The sequence below is a fragment of the Octodon degus genome, unplaced genomic scaffold (genome assembly GCF_000260255.1).
Source record: "Octodon degus isolate 3935 unplaced genomic scaffold, OctDeg1.0 scaffold00008, whole genome shotgun sequence".
NCBI lineage: Eukaryota > Metazoa > Chordata > Mammalia > Rodentia > Octodontidae > Octodon > Octodon degus.
Genome location: NW_004524584.1, coordinates 3,634,763 through 3,643,229, shown reverse-complemented (window position 1 = coordinate 3,643,229; position 8,467 = coordinate 3,634,763).

The following is an 8,467-nucleotide window of genomic DNA, read 5'->3' as shown; positions in this document are numbered from 1 at the left end:
TGTTCTGTGTTAGTGTCCTCTGCACTTGTTACAGGTGGGCTTGGGTTCTGAGGTTGCATTTTGTTCCTTCTCATCATTTTGTGTAGCACTGTCTTCTGACCTTTGTTGTAGATCTTCATTGTAGTTATAACCTTAGCATGTACTGAATTTGAGGTGCAGATCTACAAAGTTTGTATTTATCCATCTGTGCCTGGCTTGGTTCTGGCTGCTGTGCTCAGCTCTTTCTTGCTGCTGCCCTTGGGGGTGAACCTGTTGTGCCCCTCTGGCAAGATATTCTTCTCCTGGACTATCTGGGTGGTTGTATCCTCTACACTCTCTGCAGGGATTGCAGCTGCAGGTTTTGACCCAGGCCTATATGCCAGGCCTGAGCTGAGCCTGGAAGGGAGAAGGTGGAATGGGGGGAGAGGCAGCTCCCCCACACACTCACCAGTCCTGGGCTAGGACTGTGTCTAGTTTTGACTTTGTATCCTGCTATGCTAATGAATTATTTTTTATTTTTTATTTTTTACTGGGAATTGAATTCAAGACCTTGTGCTTAGCAGGCAGGTCCTTATGCTACTGAGCTATCTCCCAGCGTCCTAGAATTGGTTGTCAAATCTACAAGTCTTTTGGTGGTGTTTTCGGGGTCTTCTATGTAGATTATCATATAATCTGCAAATAATAATAATTTCACTTCTTCCTTTCATATTCTTGTTCTTTTTGTTTGTCTCTCTTGTCTCATTGTTTTGGCTAATGTTTCCCGAACTATATTGAATAGGAGTTCACTGTAGGTTTTTTTTTCAGGTGTATATTAAAATCTATTTTTTTCCTCTCAACACACGCAGGAATTCACATGCAAATCTCCGACTATAATCCAGCAACACATAGTTTTCTGTAGCTTTCCTACCTTTCCATACTTTTCTGTGACTGAAAAAAACCTTTCCATTACTTACAATTTGTTTACTTTGCTCAATTCTTGTATACATGTTGTTTCAGGATTGTAACCCTTACTCCTTTGAAAGGTAAATTCATCAACCCTGTTACAGTGTTTATGTACAATTCTTTGTAACTCTATCCTTAGCTTCAAGTCTGGATACCATTTTTAAAAATCTTAGGTTAGCTCCTCTTATCTCTGTGTTTCAGTAAGTTATTCTATACTAAATAATACATTTAGATTAATTTATTTGTCAACATTTAACTTTCTCGTTTAGTGTTTTTATTTATTATTATTATTATTATTATTATTATTACATATGTAAAATTCTTAGAATGAAGCCTAGAATAAAGCAAACAGTCCAAAATTATTAGATGCTGTCATTGTCATTCTATTACTAATCTATAATTACAGAGTTCTCATTTAAAATGAATAAAGTTACTCTTCATTAAGTACTTGATCTACTAAACTATCAGTAGAATATTGAGGAAACACAGAATGGAAACTTTATAGTTCTTGAGTTGTTGTGTGATCTAGCCTGTTTTGTCCTCAGTTATTCTTATTTGGCCTGACCTTTTTCCCTAATGATCACTTTCAATAGGTAAGGTAACATCTTTTGTCTATGGATATGATGCACATTGCCCACAAGAGAAATGCTCTGAGTCACTGTCATCCCTGGAACAGTGACATTTTCACAGTGGCAGCTGGTCCAGACTACAGGTACAGCCAGAGACCTTGGAGCTAAAGGAAACTGTTGAATAGCCCTTCTGAGAATGGAGGCCTGTGACCTTCCCCTTGTTAATGGTTCTCTAATCAATAGAGCAAACCATCTACAGCAGGCAGAGGATGTTTTGTACCCTAGTCACTGTGACATAATGTTGAAATGAATGCTCAATTCAGAGGAAAGGCCACATGTAACAAAAGCAACTCTGAGCACAGAGGCTGAGAGCATGTGGCCTTCATACTGACACCCTGATGGGGACAGGGAGGCCTAGCCCTTCAGCCAGGCTGGGTGTCCTCATGATTGTCACCACACATGTGCGCCATAGGGCAGGTGGGAGTTGTATGTACTCAGAAGTGTTGTGAATATAATAGGATGGCTTTATGTTAAGCAAGAAAGCACTTTTATTACATCTAGTCTCTTGCTCCAAGCTGCAGATGAGAGAAATCCTCTAATCTCACTCAGTTTTAATCCTGGATTAAGTCAGATCTGCTAATAAAACACTAGTAAATTCAAGAATAGTTTGCAATTATCTTGAAGGTCTATTACTTAATATTACATGGTTTTAAATAGATACACAGATGAAGCAAAGTATGTTTTAAATTTCCTGTACCCTTAATGAAAGAGTTCAAGAACAGTAAGAGTTTCAACAACAAAGCAACAGCTAGGAAACTAAAAGAAATGAAAAGGGAATAGGTTGTATCATGATAATATTTGGAATAGTTTATGTAAAGAAACTAATTTGAATTGGAAACATGGCTCCACACAGTGGGTAAAAAAGTGGAGCTTTTAAAAAAAAAGTGGAGCTTTTAAGATGTAGTATACACCAAGCTTAATATGGGTATGCTGCCCCAGACCTGCCTTCCCACCTGCAGGGAGAACTGCATTATCTATACACACAAGTATCTCCCATGCAAGGCAGGGGAAATTAGCTGTCCTCACAAATGGTCTCTGCTCATGGGTCTTATTCAGAAAGCAAAGCAGAGGCTTGGTAAATCTAAAAATTGGAAAGGGACAGTCACTGGTCAAGGCTGTTGAGCCTTGCTCTTTCAACAGTCTGCTGCCCCAAGAAATGCCTAAAATGGCTACTTGTTTTCTCATTTCTGGAAGCTGGGGGCCAAGACAGTCCTATTTCTCTGGTGCTGAGTCATTTCCTAAACTACAGATATCACTCTGAAAGGTGCAGAACATTCTGAAATTGCATGCAAAATTTCATATGAATAAGAGGATATGATTTTTTATTGTTGGGAAGACACTCAGTGGCTTTCATTAGTGTCATGATGAGGTTTTTGCAAGGGAAACAATGCAATACAAAACATTTTATAATATTATTTTATAATGAATAATTCCAAGAATCACGTACAAGAAGTGAAGGAAATCTGTCCACACACTAAAGACCAAGGAACCAGCTGAGGGCCTGGATCCTAATATACTTCATGAGTCCAAGTGAAATCCTAAAGCTCATAACAATATCTTCCACAAATCCAACTGGAGACCTAGAGTCCACGAGAAAAACTCATGTAGGTCCACTTCATGGGTCTGCATTGGAAAGGCTCAAAGGTCAGTGGAAGAAGCTAGGAAGTCTGTGCCAGTGGGATAAAGAATGTGTGCAGAGGACAATTGATCTAAACTGGAGTAGGAAGTAATGCTCAAGGTAAGCACCAGAGCTCCCCCCAAAATACCACAGGCATCGTCAGCATCAGTGAGGTCCTGCCCTTCTCCAGTAATGAGGAAAACTGAGTTCCCATGAGGAAAACCAACTTGACAATCTTCTCCATGAAGGTGAGAAGTGCACCATCTTCACCTCTGGAGCCAGGAAGCAATGCTCAAGATGAAGACCAGAGCTCTCCCAACATGAACCGTAGCCATTCTCAGTGACAATAAAGGACCCAAGCTCTTCCTCCAACAAGAACAGCCAAGTTCACTAGGAAAGCCAGCATAAAATGGTCTTCCAGCTGAATAGCCCAAGACAGAGCTGGAAGCTTCCAACAGTTCCAACAAATTTTCCAAACAGATTCCCTAACAGCCTCATCCAGCTCTTCTCTAGTTCTTCATTTTATCCTACTGGCAACACCCCTCAGGTGGCCCTCCCACACCCAGTAGTACACTAGTTCAATTCAGCTGGGTGGACTTAAAAGTCCATGTTCCAAAAATATTAATGATTTTTAATATACTGTGTTTTTACTCAACTTTTCTCAAAAATGCAAAAGTATCTACAAACATTTTTACAAGGTAAAATTTATGATAACTTAGAACCAAGCATTAAATGTGAATGTTGATTCAAATAATCGGATTGGCTGGGATTAAAATCTCTTCCCTTTGACTTTGTCTTAAATCTCTTTGGACCATTCTTTATTCTGTTGTACCCAGGCTGTTGCCCCCAGGTAGGTTTATAAGTAGCAATGACTTGGGAAGATCCTGAGTCCCTAGGATGTGCAGAAGAGGGAAGAACTAGTTGAAGATTGTATTGAAGAAAAAATGAAATGGGTGTAAGCATAGGTGTGCGTCTATTTGTGTGTGTCATGGCTATAAATAAATGTGTGATTATCTGTGAAAATGTATATGTATAAGTTTCAAAATATGAGTGCACATGGTGATATGCTCACAAATACATCTATATGAAAGCTGCCTTATGCTTTTGCGTTAAAACTTAAGTGTATATAGATATCTCATGATATGGAACCAAAATATATGGAGAGTGTGGAAAATCAAGACCAATAGGAAATGTAATAGATGAAGAGAGGAGAGAAGCATTAATTTTAAAGCAGTGATGTGCATAGGCCCTGTTTCAAGTTATTCACAATAAGCCAAACATATTTGTGAGTTCTATTTGTGATAAAACCAAAGGCACTGTTAAAAATAATAGTTTGTTGTTTACATTAATATTAGTAAAGGGCTGGGGTGTAACTTAGTGTGAGATAACTTTCCCAGCTTGTAAGGGGCCCTGGGTTCAGCCAACAACAACAAAACAATAGCTGCAGCAGCAACAACAACAGAATGACGCATTGAATTTTAGTCTTAGGTAGTGAAAATGGAGATGTTAAATTTTCCTATTAACATTTGTGAGCCCTCTGAAAAATAATGATGGCTTCTGTTGTATCGTTCAACTTTCTCTCTTAGGCATAGCCTTTGCAAAATAACATGCAGTGTTGTATTGTTCATTGACCCTATATTAAAAAAACCCCAACTGAGGTAGGCACAACTAACATTTTTAATGGAAATACAGAATGGACTGGAATGGAAAGGGAAGCTTCAAAGACATCTTGTATTTGGAAAAGAAGAATGATATTGAGTATTTTATTTCAGTGAATAAGGTGTGTGTGTGTGTGTGTGTGTGTGTGTGTGTGTGTGCATGTGTTGGGTCATAATATAAAAACAGGTAAAATAGTTACTGAAACTTTGTGCCAGGGAATCAAGTTTTAAATAGATCCTAAAACTCCTGGAATGCCAGAGATGATGTTAAATGCAGCAAGCATCTGACTCAGGTTTAGTTTTAGAAGCTTTCTTATAAAAGATGTGAGAAGGATGGATCAGAACAGGAGAGGCAAAGAGAACAGCGAGTTCACTTGGAATGCAGGGAAGCGCAATGCTGTGCAGAGCGCCAACTAAGGTGCAGGACCAACCCCAGGCTGCCAAGGAGGCACAACGTAGGACTTGATGCCACGAGGTGTGGGAGAAGCCACAAAGGAAAGAGTTGTGTTTGCTCCTGATCCTTATTTAGGCCCCTGGTGGATGGATGTGTCCATCTGAAACAGAGCTCTCAAGAGCAGGAGTCTGAAGGGAAAGAGATAAAATTTGCTTCTAAAAATGCTGACTTTGGTTCCCTAATTTTGGATATCAAACAATCTTTCTAGATTTTGATTTTATCATTTCTTAAATGTAGTGTTTTTGTCTGAATAGCTTTTGAGCTTTATTGGATGTAAAGATTCTAATGCATAAAACCGTGCATGATTACATTAAAGCACTTTGTATGTTTGAAAGGACTTTCTAAACTATTTCTATAATTAATAGTGATTTGCTATATAAATGAAATCTTATTTTCTTGAAAACAACAGTGAGGGGCTGAGGATATAACTCAGCAGCTTAAACACCTTCCTGGCAAGTGCAAGGTCCTAAGTTTGATCTCCGATACCACACACACACACACACACACACACACACACACACACACACACAAAGCAACAAGAAAACAAACCAAAACAAAAAAGAAAACAGCAAAATTCAAACTAAATTGACTGCACAGGGAATACATTGACTCATTTAAAATGCAAATTATAGAGCTAAGTCTAGGCTTAAGGTAGCCAGATCCAGGGCTTCTTGATTTTGCTGCAGCTCTCACCTGGGTGCTCTTCTCTTCTCATCTGTGTGTTGGCTTTAGTCTCAGGAAGCTTTTTCCTTATTTGGTCAATTCATGGTAACTTCCTAACTTCCCTGATTCCAGGCTAAAGTAAGACTGTCCTTTTTTCTCCCACTTCCTGTAAATGTATTGTACTAATTAGATAAGTTTAGGTCAGTTGCCTTCCTGTGGACCAATCAAGATAGCTGTGGGAAATAACTACTTTGTTTAGAATTGAGGACAGATGGATCCAGTTCAGAATACTGGCTGAGAAGCAGGGAGAAGGATCCTTGAATAAATGTTGAAAGTCACCAGTATTGCCAAAAGCAAGTCAAATGGATACTGGGGAAGCAAGCATCAGAAGTTTGAAAGACTAGATCAGACAGGATATGGCTTAGGGTAGGGCTGTGGATAGAGAAGGCATGAGATACTCTTTTGTTGAACTGTATATCTGCATTGATGGTTGAAAGCACAAATACATAGCTTTGAAGCATCAGGCTACTTTTAGGAGATAGACTTGGGTGAAAATTCAGAGTGTTTAGTAAGTGTGAGTCAGGGGAAGCCCTGTTCATGGCAAAGCTAGGGCTCAGTGGGTAGCAATGTTTAGACGAATTTGAATTGTAGTATAGTTTTTTTATGTATTTGGTACAGGGTCTCATTACACAGCTCAGATTCCCCAGCGCTGAGATTACAGGCACGTGCCACCATGCCCTGTCTCTGTGGTTGGCTCAGTGCACCCCCCGGGTCGCGACTGGTGTGGCCTGTGGTACAGAGATCAAACCTCAGTCCCTGAGCTTGCCTACGCAGATGCTTACTCCACTGAGCTATCTCACTGGCCCTGTACTATAGATTATTAAACTGAGAGATTACCTGGCTTCTTTGTGATAGATGAGAATTCATAGAAGGGACAATAGCAGTTCTTCCTCTTCCCAATAGAACCTGCTGTCTGGCACACTGCAGCCTTTACTCCTGAGTCCCCTTCCGGTTGTTTTTTTCACACTGAAGCCATGAAGACAGGCTGAGAGGAAGGCAGATTGGGTGGGCTCCGGGGGAAAACATGTGGTTAGCATTTTGGCTTTGACTTAGTTGACCATAAATAGATTCACATAGATGCACATAAAGTATTTCAATTGCCCCCCACACCTACAAGTGGATTTGCATGTGTGTGAGCATGTATACATACACAGACGCGCACGCGCACATGCGTACCTCAAAAAGCAAGTCCCCCACCCCCAAAGCATCAAGAAAGTTCCCCTTTCCACTTAAATGCTTTTCCAAATAGTCTTATTTTATTTTATTTTTTTTATTTATTTCTCTGCCATATCCTTTTCAATCTGGAAAGTGACTTGGCCTCTTTTCCCCCATCTATTTTCTGCCTTCCTGCTATTCAGTTTAGGCATGAAACACAGAACTAGATTGAAAGCATTCAATGGCTATTCAATCGGAGAAGAAAAGAGCCCCTTGGAGCTTTATTAGATATGAAGATCCACAATAAAAATCAATTTCTGCCTCTTTATGCAGTTTAAATGACAAAGCACCCACCCATTCTGCAGCCATTGTGCTGGGGAAATGTAATTCAGTCCCCGAGCTGGGCCCAGAGCACCGCGGACTCCCTGACCTGCACTGACAGATTCCAATATGATACAGACCTTCGGAGATAATGACAGCCACTTCATCTCACTGCAAGAAAAAAGTTATCTGATATCTTTGAGGGTTAAAAGGCTATGTGGGCAGCATTTTCAATAACCCACTAAATCAGCATCTTAAAAAAATACCTAAGCTTTGTTCCTTTAAAAAAAAAAATTTGCCCCTTACCCCTAACTTCATTTCTGAGCCCCAGCTGATCATGTCACAAGTGTCTCCTGCCAAACCTATTGAGCCTTCTTGGGCACAGAAGGGAGCCTTCCTATATAATTAGTCCAAAGGAAACAAGGTGGGAGCAATGTCTTTATTCCGCTAAGGAATGTGGATCTTCTGGGCTCCAGGTTGTCATAAAATAAGTGGGATGAAATCAGAGGGGGGAAAAACAAGTCCTAACCTCTTAAAATGTTACTATAAAAAGTTTTATTTGATAGAAATGTACACACAGCCCCTTTAATAGAAAGAAGTATGTGCTTGAAGAAAGTTTGGGATGGAGTTGTTGCCAAGGAAACTACAGGAAACACCATGGCTAGGCATTAGTTCTGTGAGTTGAAATACTCCTGGTAGAGGAGGGAAAGTTAAGGAGAGCCTTGTATTTCTCATTTTCTTCTAAAATGATTAACATGTAGTAAAAACCTATAACTAGAAAGCAGTCCTCATGGTTTATGCTCAATGTGAGACTCATTTTGTCACCGTTATCAGGGAGGTAGGGGGAGAGGAAGAAGCTGGGGTCTAAACTATATCAGTCTCTGGACCCTGTGCTAGGTCTGAGAGGTGTCTGAAGCTGAAATAGAGAATTTCACCCAAGCTTTTGTAGAATAAGTTTGAAAGCTTGCTGACAGCGTTTATGTTAGTA